The sequence below is a fragment of the Calonectris borealis genome, chromosome W (genome assembly GCF_964195595.1).
Source record: "Calonectris borealis chromosome W, bCalBor7.hap1.2, whole genome shotgun sequence".
Lineage (NCBI taxonomy): Eukaryota > Metazoa > Chordata > Aves > Procellariiformes > Procellariidae > Calonectris > Calonectris borealis.
In genome coordinates, this window is record NC_134351.1 from 53140358 (window position 1) to 53160220 (window position 19863).

At 44.4% G+C, this 19863-nt stretch overlaps 2 pseudogenes; both read right to left on the reverse strand.

The window, feature by feature from the left end:
- Positions 1 to 18369, reverse strand: part of LOC142075051 (solute carrier family 12 member 2-like) — a 40569-nt pseudogene extending 22200 nt beyond the window's left edge.
- Positions 6903 to 7000, reverse strand: LOC142075150 (U6 spliceosomal RNA; annotated as a pseudogene).
- Positions 18370 to 19863: the final 1494 nt, after the last annotated feature.

A 19863-nucleotide genomic window follows, 5' to 3' on the forward strand; every position in this document is an offset into this window, starting at 1 on the left:
TAGCATATAACAAAAACAAAAAATAATCTCTCTATAAGTGCAAGTGTGAGAAGCAAGTTTTGTTTTTCTGAAATATGTTAGTAGTGAAAGTTATTCTATTAATTTTTTCAACCAGAACTGTTCGGACTTTCACAACTGAAAAATTACACTGGCATTTCCTTTCCCATCTGCTTGTTGGCTACTGTATTACTTTGGGTGTCCAGTGCTGTGTATCATTTATAATAAATATTTTACTTATTATAGCACAAGGTTTAACTGGAAGATGAAAATTTAGCATAAGAGTTGATTCATTTTCTAGACTTAATCTCCAAAGACTGTAACTCTTAAATCTCAGACCACTGCCACAATGCTCTCTAGGTGCAAAGGGTTATTAAATAGAAATTTAATCTGTTCGAACGGTAAAAGAGCTGCTTATTAATTTCCATATCAGAAAAAAATACTATATTGAAGATTGTTGGATCAGCAATGTGGAAAATTGGAAAGCATCTGAAAGCACTTAGAAGAAAGCTTGTGTAACTAATCTTCTTGAGGTAAAAATTCTTTGACTTCTGTTACATTTCGGTTCATTTGGTAATAAGAGTTATCCACATTTCTGCAGTTTCTACTTACTGGAATAAATTTATATAGGTCTCAACATCTCTAATGTCAGCTTGCCTCCAGTTTCTCTTAAATCCAAGAACAAGGGTGTTAGGTCTCATTCTACACAGACCAGCAGCCTAAGGAGAACACAAATTATTTTTTAAAACTAAGTTACTGAAACAATGTCCTGGTTCCGGCTGGGACAGAGTTAACTTTCTTCCCAGTACCTTGGGGGGTGTGCTGTGTTTTGGGTTTGGTATGAGAGGAGCGTTGATGGCCCATTGATGCTTTGGTTGTTGCTGGGTGGTGCTTGCACCGGAGAGACTTTTGGTTTCTCTTTTCAGCCTCCCATGCCCTGCCACGTGCAGGGCAAGCTGGGGCGGGAGGGGGAGCACAGCCGGGGTGGTTGACCCAGCTGGCCAATGGGGTATTCTATACCATGTGACGTCATGCTCAGTATAAAAACCAGGTGTGGGGGGGCTCGCCCCCCGTTCGTGACATGCAGTCAGCGGTCGGTGAGCAGTTGCATTGTGCATCGCCTGCTTTGCATATTCTCTTATTGTTGTTCTCATTGTTATTATTACTGTTCTGCTTTGTTTTATTTCAATTATTAAACTGTTTTTATCTCAACCCGCGAGTTTTCCTATTTGTGCCCTCCTGATTCTCTCCCCCATCCCACCGGAGGAGGGGGGTGAGTGAGCGGCTGCATGGGGTTTATTTGCTGGCTGGGGTTAAACCACGACATTCCTTTTTGGCAGCCAACGTGGCGCAGCGAAGGGTTGAGATAACAACAGATTAACTAGAGCATATTAAGGAATTTATATCTGGTAACATATTAATTTGTTCTGCACCATGCTCTTGTTTTTACTGTACCTGTTAAAGATTGGAGTTGGGTTTTGTAGTCTGCTGTGCTCTGCAGTGATTAACGATGTTTTGCCTGGGAGATTTGTTACTAAAACACTGGCATTGGGGGTTATTTGGTATTTGGGATTCGTAATGAAGCCGTTTCTGCATTTCGGGTACCACCTCATGGAGACCATTAGCAATTATACCTTCTCCTCCGAGAGATTTTTTATGGAGGAAATAGAGAATGGCACCCTCACTACCTTCCTCTACGATGTCGTCTCCTTCATTAAAATAACTTGTCAGTACCTTGAACATCCCTGGGTAGTTAAGATACATCTATTGGTGCTCCTTGGGAATATTGTTTTGGTTTTATCCAAGGTTAGTAAGCAATTTAAGAATGTCATCCAGAGATCTGCCCCAAGGCCGGATAGTTATGAGTGGCAGGGTGAGTGGGATAGCATGGGCAAATGCCTAGGACGGTGGGCACCCCCAGTGTTTTGGAACTTCACCCCTGAGCAAGTGCAGAACCCTGAAAAATTAGTAGAATATTTGGAAGAAGTATGCTGTCACCCTGGCCATTCTAGGGAGACACAAATCACTGCAATGTGCTGGGGCCTGGCCCACGCCTACCGAGCCCTATTTAACACCACTCAGAACACCCAAGGGGAAGAAAAGGCCTCTGCAGCTGATGACAAAGCAACAGGCCCTGTGGCTACCCCACCCCCCACGGCAGACATGGCGGCTACTCCGCCCCCTGCGACAGAGAACCAACCCACGCCGGTATCAGTCGCCCCTATACAAAAAAGAAAACACACAAGAAAATGAGCTCGTTTAGTAAGGGATGAAAATGAACCAGGGCCATCACGAGAACAGGAGGAGGAAGAGGCAGAACCCGTAAATGAGATGGTAACCACCCGATCCCTATCCCTGGGTGAGCTGCGAGATATGCAGAAAGACTTCAGCCGTCGTCCAGGCGAGCACATTGTCACCTGGCTGCTCCGATGCTGGGATAATGGGGCCAGTAGCCTGGAATTAGAGGGTAGGGAAGCCAAGCAGCTGGGATCCCTTTCTAGGGAAGGGGGCATTGACAAAACGATTGGACAAGGGGCACAAGTCCTCAGCCTCTGGAGGTGACTCCTGTCAGGCGTGAAGGAAAGGTATCCCTTCAAGGAAGGTGTTATATGTCACCCAGGCAAATGGACCACCATGGAGAGAGGTATCCAGTACCTGAGGGAATTAGGCGTGCTGGAGGTGATTTATGATGACCTGAACAACGAGCAGTTATCCAAAGATCCAGATGAAATCAAATGCACCCGACCCATGTGGCGGAAGTTTGTACGGAGCGCACCAGCGTCACATGCAAACTCATTGGCAGTAATGACCTGGAGAGATGGAGAGGAACAAACGGTGGATGAATTGGCTGGCCAACTCCAGCAATATGAAGAAAGTCTCTCTTCCTCCCTACGGGCCTGCGTCTCTGCTGTGGAGAAACTGTCTCAGGAGGTGCAGCAACTCAAAGAGGATATGTCCTGCTCCCCACCTGCACGGGCCAGTGTCTCAGCCATTAGGAGTAAGGGTCCCTCTGCTCAAGAGAGGAGACATCGTGGGTACACACCCCGGGGCACCCTGTGGTTTTACCTGCGTGACCACGGAGAGGACATGAGGAAGTGGGATGGAAAACCTACCTCAGTCCTACAGGCACGGGTACATGAGTTGCAAGGAAAAACAACCACACAAGGGGGTTCTTCCAGGAAAACTGCTGCTCCAGTGTCCAGTGAGTTCTCCAGACAGAGTAGAAGGGCTGATTCCACTTCCGACCTTAACAAAGGGACTTCTGATTCGTACTTACAAGAAGTGGATAGCGAATATGATGACCAGGACTAGAGGGGCCCTGCCTCCGGCCAGGTGGAGGAAAGGGACAACCGGGTTTACTGGACTGTGTGGATTCGATGGCCTGGCACATCAGACCCACAGGAGTATAAGGCTCTCGTAGACACCGGTGCACAGTGTACCCTGATGCCATCAAGCTATAGAGGGGCAGAACCCATCTGTATTTCTGGAGGGACAGGGGGATCCCAAGAGTTAACTGTATTGGAGGACGAAGTGAGCCTGACTGGGAATGAGTGGCAGAAGCACCCCATTGTGACTGGCCCAGAGGCTCCGTGCACCCTTGGCATAGACTACCTCAGGAGAGGGTATTTCAAGGACCCAAAAGGGTACCAGTGGGCTTTTGGTATAGCTGCCCTGGAGACGGAGAAACTAAACAGCTGTCCACCTTGCCCGGTCTCTCGGAGGACCCTTCTGTTGTGGGGTTGCTGAAGGTCAAAGAACAGCAGGTACCAATCACTACCACAACGGTGCACCGGCGGCAATATCGCACCAACCGAGACTCCCTGATCCCCATCCATGAGCTGATTCGTCGATTGGAGAGCCAAGGAGTGATCAGCAAGACTCGCTCACCCTTTAACAGTCCCATATGGCCAGTGCGAAAGTCCAATGGAGAGTGGAGACTAGCAGTAGACTATCGTGGCCTGAACGAAGTCACGCCGCCACGGAGTGCTGCCGTGCCGGACATGCTAGAACTCCAATACGAACTGGAGTCAAAGGCAGCCAAGTGTTACGCCACAATTGATATCGCTAATGCCTTCTTCTCCATCCCTTTGGCGGCAGAGTGCAGGCCACAGTTTGCTTTCACTTGGAGGGGCGTCCAGTACACCTGGAATCGACTGCCCCAGGGGTGGAAACACAGCCCTACCATTTGCCATGGACTGATCCACACCGCACTGGAACAGGGTGAGGCTCCGGAACACCTGCAATACATTGATGACATCATCGTGTGGGGCAGCACAGCAGAAGAATTTTTTGAGAAAGGGAAGAAAATAATTCAAACCCTTCTGAGGTCCGGCTTTGCCATAAAACAAAGTAAGGTCAAGGGACCTGCACAGGAGATCCAGTATTTAGGAATAAAATGTCAGGACGGACGCCGTCAGATCCCAATGGATGTGATCAACAAAATAACAGCCATGTCCCCACCAACTAGCAAAAAGGAACATGAGCTTTCTTGGGCGTTGTGGGCTTTTGGAGAATGCATATTCCAGATTACAGCCTGATCGTAAGCCCTCTCTATCAAGTGACTCAGAAGAAGAATGACTTCAAATGGGGCCCTGAGCAACAACAAGCCTTTGAACAAATTAAACGGGAGATAGGACAAGATGTAAAGAATGTGATCTACACCGCAGCTGGGGAGAATGGTCCTACCTGGAGCCTCTGGCAGAAAGCACCAGGGGAGACTCAAGGTCGACCCTCAGGGTTCTGGAGTCGGGGATACAGAGGATCCGAGGCCCGCTACACTCCAACTGAGAAGGAGATATTGGCAGCATATGAAGGGGTTCGAGCTGCTTCGGAAGTGGTTGGCACTGAAGCACAGCTCCTCCTGGCACCCCGACTGCCGGTGCTGGGCTGGGTGCTCAAAGGGAGGGTCCCCTCTACACATCATGCAACCGATGCTACGTCGAGTAAGTGGGTCGCACTGATCACACAATGGGCCCAAATGGGAAACCCCAGTCGCCCAGGAATCTTGGAAGTGATCAGGAACTGGCCAGAAGGCAAAGATTTTGGAATATCCCCAGAGGAGGAGGTGACGCGTGCTGAAGAAGCCCCACTGTATAACAAACTACCAGAAAATGAGAAGCAATATGCCCTGTTCACTGATGGGTCCTGTCGCCTTGTGGGAAAGCATCGGAGGTGGAAAGCTGCTGTATGGAGTCCTATACGCCAAGTTGCAGAAACTGCTGAAGGAGAAGGTGAATCGAGCCAGTTTGCTGAGGTGAAAGCCATCCAGCTGGCCTTGGACATTGCTGAACGAGAAAAATGGCCAGTCCTTTATCTCTATACTGACTCATGGATGGTGGCAAATGCCCTGTGGGGGTGGTTGCAGCAGTGGAAGCAGAAAAACTGGCAGCGCAGAGGTAAACCCATCTGGGCTGCCGCATTGTGGCAAGATATTGCTGCCCGAGTAGAGAACCTGGTTGTAAAAGTACGTCACGTAGATGCTCACGTACCCAAGAGTCGGGCCACTGAAGAACACCAAAACAACCAGCAGGTGGACCAGGCTGCTAAGATTGAAGTGGCTCAGGTGGATCTGGACTGGCAACATAAGGGTGAGCTATTTATAGCTTGGTGGGCCCATGACACATCAGGACATTTAGGAAGGGGTGCAACATATAGATGGGCTTGTGATCGAGGGGTGGACTTGACTATTGATGCCATTGCACAGGTTATCCATGAATGTCAAACGTGCGCCGCAATCAAGCAAGCCAAGCGAGGAAAGCCTCTTTGGTATAGAGGACGATGGCTGAAATATCAATATGGGGAGGCCTGGCAGATTGATTATATCACACTCCCACAAACCCGACAAGGCAAGCGCTATGTGCTCACCATGGTGGAAGCAACCACAGGATGGCTGGAAACATATCCCGTGCCCCATGCCACCGCCCAGAACACCATCCTGGGCCTTGAAAAGCAAGTCCTATGGCGACATGGCACCCCAGAAAGAATTGAGTCAGACAACGGGACTCATTTCCGAAACACCCTCATAGACACCTGGGCCAAAGAGCACGGCACTGAGTGGGTCTATCACATCCCCTACCATGCACCAGCCTCCGGGAAAATCGAACGATACAACGGACTGCTAAAGACTACGCTGAGGGCAATGGGTGCTGGGACATTCAAGCATTGGGACACACATTTAGCAAAGGCCACCTGGTTAGTCAACACCAGGGGATCTTTCAATCGAGCTGGCCCTGCCCAATCCAAACCCTTACGTACTGTAGAGGGGGATAAAGTCCCTGTCGTGCACATAAGGAATATGCTGGGGAAGACAGTCTGGGTTACTCCTGCCTCTGACAAGGGAAAACCCATCCGTGGGATTGCTTTTTCTCAAGGACCTGGGTGCACTTGGTGGGTGATGCGAAAGGATGGGGAGGTCCGGTGTGTACCTCAAGGGGATTTGATTTTGGGTGAAAATAGCCAATGAACTGAATTTTATGACTTCAATTGTTATATGATATTGTATATCATTATTTCTATGGTTGCTATCAATGGTATAGCAGTGAAAATCACCCAGATTAATGAAGAATGAACTAAGTCCGATGAAACCGAGCAAAGTGCAACGATGATAGAACCGGACGAGTGCAGCAGTACCGAAATGAGAACTGGCTTCAGGATGCAACAGCCCAACACCACACACCATCTCTCCGGCCCTGAAAGACTGTTATGACAGATGGAGCCCAACGTCATGGACTAAATGAACTCAATGGACATTTTAAAGGGATAGTCCATAGACTAAGGGAATGATATCTGTGTGTGCATGCATATATATATATATATAAAAAGAAAGATAGTGTTGGTTAATTGAAATGTATCGAAAAATGTGAGACCTAAGCATAACGTAAATGGTATGGAATAAGGAGTGGATACAAAATATGGAACGCTTCACGAATTTGCGTGTCATCCTTGCGCAGGGGCCATGCTAATCTTCTCTGTATCGTTCCAATTTTAGTATATGGACAAAACCATCACAAATTCTACAGTACCAACAAAATGAAGTATTTTAAACTATCCAAGACCTCAAAAGTGTGAATAATGATAAATTTAGGCATTGAGAAGTAGCCATGGCAGTCAGTTGAAATCCCCAGTGACTGGAGAAAAGGGAATATCACACTCATTTTTAAAAAGGCGGACCCTGGGAATGACCAACCATTCAGCTTCACCTCTGTGCCCGGTATAATCATGGAGCAGATCCTCCTGGAAGACATTTCAAAACATATGGAAGACAGGGAGGTGATTTGAGACAGCCAACATGGCTTCACCAAGGGCAAATCATGCCTGACTACTCTAGTGGCCTTCTACGATGGAGGGACTGCATCAGTGGACAAGGGAAGAGCTACGGATGCCCTCTACCTGGACTTCTGTAAGGCCTTTGACACGGTCCCCCACATTCTTACTGCTGAATTGGAGAGATATGGATTTGATGGATGGACTATTAGATGGATAAGGAATTGGCTGGATTGCTGCATCCAAAGAGTTACAGTCAACAGCTCAATGTCCAAATGGAAACCAGTAACGAGTGGTGTCCCTCAAGGGTCCGTACTGGGACCAATACTGTTTAATATCTTCATTAATGACATAGGTAGGTGGGATTGAGTGCACCGTCAGCAAGGTTGCAGATGACACCAAGCTGGGTAGTGCAGTTGATACTCTAGAGGGAAGGGATGCCATCCAGAGGGACCTTGACAGGCTGGAGAAGTGGGCCTGTGCGATCCTCATGAAGTTCTACAAGGCCAAGGGCAAGGTCCTGCACCTGGGTTGGAGCAGTCCCCAATATCAGTACAGACTGGGGGATGAATGGATTGAGAGCAGCCCTGCAGAGAAGGACTTGGGGATACTGGTGGCCGAAAAATTGGACATGATCTGGCAGTGTGCCCTTGCAGCCTAGAAAACCAACCAAATTCTGGGCTGCATCAAAAGAAGCGTGGCCAGCAGGTCGAGGGAGGTTATTCTCCCCCTCTTACTCCACTCTTGTGAGTACCACCTGGAGTACTGCATCCAGCTCTGGGGTCCCCAGTACAAGAAAGACATGTTAGAGCGGGTCCAGAGGAGGGCCACAAAAACAATCAGAGGGCTGGAACACCTCTCCTATGAAGAAAGGCTGAGAGAGCTGGGGTTGTTCAGCCTGGAGTAGAGAAGGCTCCAGGGAGACGTTATTGCAGCCTTTCAATACTTAAAGGGGGCTTATAGGAAAGATAGAGACTTTTTACCAGGGCCTGTAGCGACAGAACAAGAGGTAACAGTTTTAAACTGAGAGAGGGTAGATTTCGATTGGAAATAAGGAAGAAATTCTTTACAACAAGGGTGGTGAGACACTGGAACAGGTTGCCCAGAGAAGTTGTGGATGCCCCATCCCTGGAAGTGTTCAAGGCCAGCTTGGACGGGGCTTTGAGCAACTTGATCAAGTGAAAGATGTCCCTGCCCAGGGGGGGTGGACTAGATGATCTTTGAAGGTCTCTTCTGACCCAAACCATTTTATGATTCTATGATCAAGATTGTTCAGGTTTTATATTTAAATGAGCAACCACACTGTCCTATTATCTGAGTTATTTTATTTCCCATAGAGGCATATGCCAAAGTCTCAGGAAAAACTATTTGTAACCTGACTTTTTCAGGCCTAGAATCAGAACTTAATATACAATAGCACTATAGCATTGCTGATTATTACAAAATGAACTGAAATTTTTCAGTTTACACAGCCTCACATGTAAAACAGGGTAGTATAGAGATAAATAGAGCATGACAGCCAATAGTAGTTAGAAGACCACCTGAAGAAACCAGTTCGTGCATCATGTTGAGATCTCTCCTTTGCCAAACCTACAGTAGAAGAGGTGAGAGGTACAAGGATGCAGCTGGGTTCTGACAGAAGTCTTCAGTAAGTCCAAAAAGATAGAGTTCAACATGAAGTTACCACAGAGCAATTGTCCCAGATGGATTTATTCACTAATGGACCTAGGGTTCTCCATGAGGCAAGTGTTTTCTAAATCTCTTCCTTACACTGGAAAGTCTCAGACATTAGAAAGAACGGGCTCCTAAGACTTCAACACAGAGTTGAGTGGTAAGAGAACAGAAACTCTGAAAAGTAATTTTGGAATGCTTGCACACTTGCCTGGAAAACCAATATTTACTTATAAGCTTTTAGGTCTACTTAAGAGGCATTATTATAGATTCCCCTTGTCCGGTTTTCCAAGGCATTCTCCAGGTCTTGGGGAAGGCTTAGGAGAACATTATAGATAAAACAAATGCTTTCCTCTTGATAATAGTTTTGCTATGCTAAGCTGCATGTTAACCCATACAAAGTGCTTGTTTGAGAGGTTCAGTTATTTACTGTAGCTCCTACCTGCCTTCTTCCATGGCTTGTTGGCTTGGTTTCTGTGACTTGATGTTTACATTGAGCCAAAAAGAAGTTACAAATTTCCTAATAAGGAAGAGGCTGCAGTGATACCAAAGTTCAGGTTTGATACAGAGACATTAAACAATAGGGATATTTCTATGTAAGCTATTGTTATAGAACTGTTCTTGCAAAAGCAAGAAATTTCTAGAGATTTTAAATTACAGTGGCCAGAGGGTCACTAACAACTAATTCCTTCAAAGCAAAAATTAAGTGGTTAAAATTAAGGAGCACAACACTGTCCAGAGTTGGGTGCATACAGATACCATTACAAAATGAAATTACAGACAGCAAAGGACTACCTGAGAAAGGTAAATAATTTTACAGAAGCATGCTGTTCAATTTAAAAGTATATGCCAAAGTTAATTTCTGTAGATTCTTTCCTCCTTGGTTGTAGATTCAAGTAATGCATTTAGCTTCACTTCCTTTTTCTACAATCCCTATTACTAGGGCTGTAAGCAACACCAACACCACCTCCCCCCCATACAAAACCCCTTTAGTCTGAATTATGAAGATCATCATCTTGGGGCAGGAGCATAAGAAACAGTTATAACATGTACATTAAGAAGCTCCCTTCAGTTACCTCTCACTGCAGAAAACAGCAGCAGTTGTGACCCAAATATCAAATGGGAAGGGAGATCAAGTGAGGCTCTTAATTATTTGAAAATAAAAGCAGCAAGTGAACACACTATGGAAGGGTATACAGAAAAAGTCTACCAGGTGCAGAAAACAGTGAGCAAGCTAGACCACCCAATAATAAAGAGCAGAAGACTAACACTACTTCTACATTGATGTATCCTATGATCTGTATGTGTTTGTTTCCACAAACAGAGTTGATCTAAGACCACGTAGCCACAACGAGATGGGGAAAGTAGGTTTTCCTTCCTGCACATCACTACTTTCACCACCACCACATGTTCACAATCCTCTTCCATGCTGGGTATAGTACTGGTTGTTCCAAATGAAAGTATAAACACAAGAGTGCAAAGAAAGGTAAGAACACTGGTTTTCAGTTAGCAGTAGCTACATAACTTCAGATTGGCTTCAGCAGCAGCCATGTATTTTCCAACCACAGAGCTCATTTGAAGCTCCCAGTCAGAAAATTCCCATGTTAAAACTCTTACCTTTATCTTGTTCTTTTCTAATTGTCTCAAAGAACATAATACTGTTAACCTTCTTGACACACTACCATCAACAGTGGATTATGCTGTTTTCTAAGGGTATTAGAGACCTTTAAGCTTCCAGTGCAACAAAGCTATCTAAGACCTGTCCAGATCTACACATGCTAGTGGCTAGACAAGGAGCTATTATATAAAAATTGTCCACTACTTGACTGCTAACCTACCATGTATGCAACACTGAGCGCGCTAAATATAACTATATTAAAAATAGAATAGTTCAGTTGGAAGGGACCTACAACGATCATCTAGTCCAACTGCCTGACCACTTCAGGGCTGACCAAAAGTTAAAGCATGTTATTAAGGGCATTGTCCAAATGCCTCTTAAACGCTGACAGGCATGGGGCATCGACCACCTCTCTAGGAAGCCTGTTCCAGTGTTTGACCACACTCTCGGGAAAGAAATGCTTCCTAATGTCAAGTCTGAACCTCCCCTGGCGCAGCTTTGAACCATTCCCAGGCGTCCTATCACTGGATAGCAGGGAGAAGAGATCAGCACCTCCCTCTCCACTTCCCCTCCTCAGGAAGCTGTAGAGAGCAATGAGGTCACCCCCCAGCCTCCTTTTCTCCAAACTAGACAAACCCAAAGTCCTTAGCTGCTCCTCACAGGACATGCCTTCCAGCCCTTCTACCAGCTTTGTTGCCCTCCTCTGGACGCATTCAAGTACCTTAACATCCTCCTTAAATTGATCATAAAACATAAATCAACCAGCTGAGGTAGAGAATATAGACAAATATATGAACCAGAGAATAAAAGAGAAATGATAGTTGCTTACTTTGGCTTCCCATTCCATTCCTGCAACGGAAATACCCAGCAATAGAACTACTGTGATAGCTCCTATGATTCTGATGTCATTCATTTCATCAACCATCATTGTTCCATTTTCCTAACAAATGAGTACACAGTCATATACTTTGTCAAGTATTTATTTCCCCTGCTGCAGAATAGAATTTTATTGTCTAAAATTTGTTAACAAAGTTAAAATAAGCAAGTTTGTGGTATAGAGGTTAAGTTCCCTGTACGGGCACAAACAAATACTTTGGGTTTTGCCTTGTTTTAAGTCACTGAATCATTCTAAATGGAAATTATCATTTTTCTTCATAACCCATCCTCAAAGAGGATGACTTGTCTTCAACTGTCAGATAATTAAATTAATTGACAAGGAAACAGCTACCATGTTACATCTATACATATAATTTTCCTTGTTATTCACCATTACTCTCAATTATTTTAATGCGTTCCGGGCTTCTTCCCAATCTAAGAAGAGAATGATCAAGTTCTCAGTGTTACATTTAATTTAAAAAAATTCTAGCAGACAAACAACATTTGGTTGTGTTATTTTAAGGAATTATTTTTAATAAGCAGAACCCCTTTGAAAAGGGGCTTAATATAAACTACTATTACTTCCAAAAAAATAGCTCACTAATAAGAATCTTAGCATTAAGAACTCATGATTTTACATTGTGTATCTATCCTTCAACTCTCCATCTCCATTTCCAGCTTGGACTTTACCATAGATTTTGCATTTTATCTTTTCAGGGAGATGAACAGTGTAAGAAGTTTCAGTTAGACACCAATGATAGTCTGTTTTATATCAAAAACCTACCGAATTAAAGCAGTAGTTCACCAGTATAATAGTAGTAACTTTGTACCTCATTCCATGCCTTTAAACTATAATGCACAGTGCCATTAAATGATAGCTCAAATTGGCATAAAGGACAGGGTACTCAATACAATCAATATGGTTCATTTACCTTGAGCAGCTCCACAACTGTCTCTGCAAAACCAACAACATACATTGCTACTGCAACAGCATTGGCAAATGCAAAATTAGACCTATGGCACCACCAAATTCTGGTCCCAAACTTCTGGAAATTAAGTAATGTGCTCCTCCTAATAAAAATTAAAAAAAAAAAAAAAAGGAGGGGGGGAGGGAGTTTAAAACTATATGAAAATCTTATGAAGACTGGATAAGCATCATCAACATCAACTGCTTCTATTTTAACCCTGCCACAATTTCTACTCATAGCTGTCTTATAATGTCATGAAGCAGTTTGAGCATGTTATAGGCGCTGGCCATTTACAGAACTATTTTGTAAGTACAAAATTGCTGACAACAGCACATAAACCATGAAAGCGAGTAAAAACCATCATCCTCAGAAAACTTGGAGATAATCAAGAGTTTGGAGAATCTCTTTTCAAAGCAGATTTTTACAAAATCTTCACAATAGAACTAGAATGTGTCTTTTTGTATGTTCTCATATAGATATAGCTTGTCTTATTACAGGATGTATTTCTTAATTAGTAAGCTTTATTTCACAGGACACAAACACATAAGAGCACGCACACATGCTCTTGCCCAACCAATGCAGATGCAGGAGAATATCAAGACCCTATTCATTCCTGGACAGGTCACTCTGAAAGGGTTTATATTCCAAAAATTAAAAATAGATAATGCTTCTCCCACAATGGAGAAGCAAGCCATTAGCCAAATCAAATAACTAGAGAAATGACTGGGTTTTCATTAGTTACATTAGTGTTTAGTCAAATACAGAAAATTAGGAAGACTCCGCTCCTCAGAAAACTAACTCTTCCTTACTCTTTACCCATATTGCCATTGATTTTTCTTCCCCCCATGCTAAAAGAAAACAGAAAAGAAATTAGAGACTCCATCTGAAGTGTACACTTCAGAGCGATGACAAAATACTTTAAAAGGTTTATGAAAGCAGCTTTATCTCCTCTTACAAACCCATTTGTAGCTATTGCTGAAGTAGACAGTCCTGTAATAGTTGTCACAACAGTGGCCATTGCAATAACTACGACAGACAGACCTTTTGAAAGAGAGGAAAAAAAGCGTATGTCCAGCAGTATTAAGATGTACAAACCTTCAACTTAATTTTCTTTAAAGAAAGTCTTGCAAATTTGATACAGTTTTACTGTATGCGGCTCTGCACATTCAAGCAAAAGGTTTCTTTGCTCCTCTCTAGTACAGTAAAGTCTCCTAGATATAAACAAGAGTTATCAGACTGGATAAGCATAATCTTTAATCAGCAAGGTAAAACCTGCATCCTAGCATTTTCAAGGGAACATATGCCCTTTGCAGATGAGAGATTTTTTGCAGTCCAGTGCTAAGTTAAGCCTTTAAAGAAAATTATTTATATACTACACAGTCTATATGCAGATTTTAATAATTGGAGATCAGAAAGTTTATCTGTACAGTTTATTGAAGACCTACATATGTCAATTTTAAATTATAAATCTTGTCGCTAAATGAAAAAGTCTAAGTAAATTCATACTGCTTAAAGTTTTTATAAGGGTGAAATATCAGAAATATTAAGGTCATTTTCTGCCCCTGTCTAACAACAAGCTCAGGATCAACACCTCTTTTGGATCACATATTCAAGCGTCACTAAAATAAAATTATAGTACACATACCTATCCCAGCTTGTCCTACAATCCACGATAGTCTGATGAAGAGCATCACACCCCAAATATTTAACATGCATCGTACCTAAGACAATAAAACAGACATTTTACATATCTGCAGTCACTTCCACTAATTCTTCATTTCAGTTTTTATTATTGTCTGATAATTCAGACAGTCTTTCCTCACTGCTTCTCAAATTGTTTCCTCAAAAATAGATTCTTTAGTTTAGATAACTTTAAGTTTGATTAAATGTATTGGGTTTGCATGTCAAGGTTATGGTAGCAGGGGGGCTACAGGGGTGGCTTCTGTGAGAAGATGTCAGAAGCTTCCCCTATGTCTGAGAGAGCCAATGCCAGCCAGCTCCAAGACAGACCCACCACTGACCAAGGCTGAGCCAATCAGTGATGGTGGTAGCACCTCTGTGATAACATATTATAGAAGGGGGAAAAAAACCTGTGCAACACCAGCAGTAGTCAGAAGAGAGGAGTGAGAATATGTGAGAGAAACAACTCTGCAGACACCAAGGTCAGTGAAGAAGGAGGGGGAGGAGGTGCTCCAGGCGCCGGAGCAGAGATTCCCCTGCAGCCTGTGGTAAAGACCATGGTGAGGCAGGCTGTCCCCCTGCAGCCCATGGAGGTTAACGGTGGAGCAGATATCCACCTGCAGCCCGTGGAGGACCCCACGCCGGAGCAGGTGGATGTGCCCAAAGGAGGCTGTGACCCCATGGGAAGCCCCCACTGGAGCAGGCTCCTGGCAGGACCTGTGAACCTGTGGAGAGGAGCCCACGCTGGAGCAGGTTTGCTGGCAGGACTTGTGACCCCGTGGGGGACCCACGCTGGAGCAGTTTGTGAAGAACTATAGCCCATGGGAAGGACTCACGTTGGAGAAGTTCATGGAGAGCTGTCTCCCGTGGGAGGGACCCCACGCTGGAGCAGGGGAAGACTGTGAGGAGTCCTCCCCTTGAGGAGGAAGGAGCAACAGAGACAACGTGATGAACTGAACGCAACCCCCATTCCCCGCCCCCCTGTGCCGCTCAGGGGGAGGAGGTAGAGAATTCGGGAGTAAAGTTGAGCCCGGGAAGAAGGGAGGGGTGGGGGGAAGGTGTTTTAGGATTTGGTTTTATTTCTCGTTATCCTTACTCTGATTTTGATTGGTAATAAATTAATTTCCCCAAGTCGAGTCTGTTTTTTTGCCCGTGATGGTAATTGGTGAGTGATCTCCCTGTCCTTATCTCAACCCACAAACCTTTTTTTATATTTTCCTCCCCCTGTCCAGTTGAGGAGGGGGCGTGATAGAGCGGCTTGGTGGGCACCTGGCATCCAGCCAAGGTCAACCCACCACAAGAATACATCACTAAAAATAAGATTGTGAGATCTCCAACAGTCTTAGAACCCCAGTTCAGATCTTCCACTATTTGTCTTCCAAGCACTAAAGTGATACCCTCCTAAATATATTTATTAAAAAACCAAAAAAAACTCCACAAATAAAACCCACACACACAACCCACCACCCCAAAAACCCCAAACAAAAACCAAAACCCTACCCACCCCACCCCCAAAAAACCCCCAAACAAAACCAACAAACAAACCACACAAAAAAAATCCAGTTTCCTGTTCCTGAAACTTGTGTATCTTATAATACAGCTGCACACTGGGGGGGAGGGGAAGAATGTTATTTATGCTTTTTATCCTTGTAATTTAAGTTCTTAATCCTCAACAAGGTAAGAGTTTGCATTGTACAAAATTTAGACAAAAGATTAGCAGTTGGTTTCAGTATTACCTAGAGAGTATGGTATCAAACCTTGTAGTGGGTTGACCTTGGCAAGCTGCCAGACACCCACCCAGCTGCTGCTCGCTCATTCCCCCTCCTCAACAGGAGGCAGGGAGAAAATAAGATGGAAAAGTTCATGGGTTGAGATAAAGACAGAGAGATCACTTACCAATTACTATCACAGGCAAAACAGGCTCAGTTTAGGGAACATTAATTTAATTTTTTGCCAATTAAAAAATAGAGTAGAATGATGAGAAACAAAGACAAAACTAAAAACACCTTCCCCCCACCCCACCCCCCTTCTTCCCAGGCTCAGCTTCACTCCATTCCTAACTCTCCTACCTCCTCCCCCCCAAGCATCACAGGTGGGATGGGAAATGGGAGATTACAGTCAGTTTGTAACAATTCATCTCTGCCACTCCTTCCCCCTCATTCTTTTCCCCTGCTCCAGCATGAGTCCTCCACAGGCTACAGTTCCTGTCAGGAGAACCTGGTCCTGCATGAGCTCTCCACAGACCACAGTTCCTTCAGGGAATATCCACCTGTTCTGGCTTGGTCCCCTCCATGGGCTGCAGGGAAATACCTGCTCCAGCAGCTGGAGCACCTCCTCCCTCTCCTTCTTCTCCAACCTTGACATTCACATAACTGTTTCTCACACTTCCCTTCCCACACTGTGCAGCATTTTGCCCTTTCTTAAATATGTTTTCAGAGGCACCACCAGCTTCATCGATTGGCTCAATTTTGGCCTGCAGTGGGTCCATTGCGGAGCCAGCTGGAACTGGCTGTGTCCAGCACAGGACAGCACCTGGCCTCTTCTCACAGAGGCTACCCCTGCAGCCCTCCCCCCCAAAACCTTGCCACATAAACCCAATACAATCCTGCAAAAGCTTTAGCCAGTCATTAGGGCTAGAAGGGAGACAAGTATCTCTCCAAACCATAGAAGTGGAAAATTCAGAGATTCAAGAAGTCTTTTTAAGCAAAACTGGGCTACAAATGTGAAAAAACAACAACAAAAAAAAAACCCACCACACAAGATAAGACTATTAGAAAGATCATATCTTTTTAAGCAACTGAAGTACAATACATCAACTTACCAATACACCTTTTATCCAGCCAAACTTGATTACTCCTTTGTTATCTGGTATATAAGCGGCAACTGCTTCCCCAGTTGGCATTCCTTCTTCTCTATTTGCATAGCCTTCTTCAAAGGGCTCCTAGGAAAAAGGGAAAATGTTTATCTTTTATGAGCTGAATTGAATATAGAGGGAATTTGATACTCAGATTGCAAGAAACCTTCTGCTTGTGCAAACAGAGGAAAAAAAAAAAAAAGGATGGCAAGGCAGAAGTTACCAAGGCTTTCCTTTACGTTCCTTGCATGAAAGACAACCCACAGATTTCAAGCAATGTGAACGAAATTTATAAGGACAACTTAGGTATTCCACTTCAGTTAATTCAAACAAATAACAGTCAGAGTAATAAATATTTTTAAGAGTCAGCCCTAAAGCCCTAACAAACATCTAGCCTTTTAAAGAAAAAAAAAAGTTACAAGATTTCACATGCAGTGACTTTCAACAGTACAGAAAGTTTTATTTCTTAATCTGAAAGCATACACTGTTCTAACACAAACTATTGGTCTCAGCTACAGCATTTCCTGTAGTCCAGGTTTGGTTGTTATTTGATAATTTTTTCAGGAAATAGTTTATTCACTTCCCTATAGGCTATTTTACTATTCATTATAAGACAATGCTGCTAGAAAGGAGGGTGGAAAAGTGGCATTTCAGGGAGAAGGAAGGAAGACAATCTCTTCCTAAACGTTATTCCCTGTTTAGAAAGTAAGGGTGACAGATACAGAAAACATCAGTCTTGCCCACAAAGACCAACTTGTGACATTCCTTTACAATTCAACTCTTAGCTTTACAATGCAGAAGTCTTGACTGTCTGACATACTTAAAAGCTCAGCAAAACAAAACTGCCTCTTGAAGAGCGAGAGAGCAAGCATGCAACATGTATTGGTTTTTTTTTTGTTGGGTTGGGTTTTTTTTCCCCCTTATGTATTTCCTCCACTTGCTATAAGAAATCTTCAGGAAGCACTCTAGGCAAAGTACATTAGTTATCCAAGGCAACAAGTATAAAGAATGAATACACTAGAAGAGACCCTGAATACCATTTAGGGAATACTATTCAACAAACCAGCTCAAGCAGTATTTATGAAGCAGCTCGCATCCCAGGGGGCTTAAGAAATACTTAAGCTATTAGAGGCTCAACCCCAAAGAGGAATCCCAAAGAGCACAGAGTCCAGAGGAAATATTTATAGATCCATTACTTATGGAAGGTGTCATCCATATTTCCTCACAATTAGAAGCAAATACAAAACCAAATAATTTATTTAAAAAAAAAAATCAGATCATGTCACCATTATCCAAAGGTCACTAGCACAGATTTACATCAGTGTTTCTCACATGCACCCTGTGTTATGAAGTTCTCAAAAACATATACCTGCAACACATCTAGAGATACTGTGTAGCATAAGCTTTCCACCACGAGGCAGAATCACCATCAGTTTACACATGTTTACCTTTATGAGATGGCTTTCTAAAATGTTAGGTGTCCTGGTTCTGGCTGGGACAGAGTTAACTTTCTTCCCAGTAGCTTGGGGGGTGTGCTGTGTTTTGGGTTTGGTATGAGAGGAGCGTTGATGGCCCATTGATGCTTTGGTTGTTGCTGGGTGGTGCTTGCACCGGAGAGACTTTTGGTTTCTCTTTTCGGCCTCCCATGCCCTGCCACGTGCAGGGCAAGCTGGGGCGGGAGGGGGAGCACAGCCGGGGTGGTTGACCCAGCTGGCCAATGGGGTATTCTATACCATGTGACGTCATGCTCAGTATAAAAACCAGGTGTGGGGGGGCTCGCCCCCCCGTTCGTGACATGCAGTCAGCGGTCGGTGAGCAGTTGCATTGTGCATCGCCTGCTTTGCATATTCTCTTATTGTTGTTCTCATTGTTATTATTACTGTTCTGCTTTGTTTTATTTCAATTATTAAACTGTTTTTATCTCAACCCGCGAGTTTTCCTATTTGTGCCCTCCTGATTCTCTCCCCCATCCCACCGGAGGAGGGGGGTGAGTGAGCGGCTGCGTGGGGTTTATTTGCTGGCTGGGGTTAAACCACGACATTCCTTTTTGGCAGCCAACGTGGCGCAGCGAAGGGTTGAGATAACAACAGATTAACTAGAGCATATTAAGGAATTTATATCTGGTAACATATTAATTTGTTCTACACCATGCTCTTGTTTTTACTGTACCTGTTAAAGATTGGAGTTGGGTTTTGTAGTCTGCTGTGCTCTGCAGTGATTAACGATGTTTTGCCTGGGAGATTTGTTACTAAAACGCTGGCATTGGGGGTTATTTGGTATTTGGGATTTGTAATGAAGCCGTTTCTGCATTTCGGGTACCACCTCATGGAGACCATTAGCAATTATACCTTCTCCTCCGAGAGATTTTTTATGGAGGAAATAGAGAATGGCACCCTCACTACCTTCCTCTATGATGTCGTCTCCTTCATTAAAATAACTTGTCAGTACCTTGAACATCCCTGGGTAGTTAAGATACATCTATTGGTGCTCCTTGGGAATATTGTTTTGGTTTTATCCAAGGTTAGTAAGCAATTTAAGAATGTCATGCAGAGATCTGCCCCAAGGCTGGATAGTTATGAGTGGCAGGGTGAGTGGGATAGCATGGGCAAATGCCTAGGACGGTGGGCACCCCCAGTGTTTTGGAACTTCACCCCTGAGCAAGTGCAGAACCCTGAGAAATTAGTAGAATATTTGGAAAAGGTATGCTGTCACCCTGGCCATTCTAGGGAGACACAAATCACTGCAATGTGCTGGGGCCTGGCCCACGCCTACCGAGCCCTGTTTAACACCACTCAGAACCCCCAAGGGGAAGAAAACGCCTCTGCAGCTGATGACAAAGCAACAGGCCCTGTGGCTACCCCACCCCCCACGGCAGACATGGCGGCTACTCCGCCCCCTGCGACAGAGAACCAACCCACGCCGGTATCAGTCGCCCC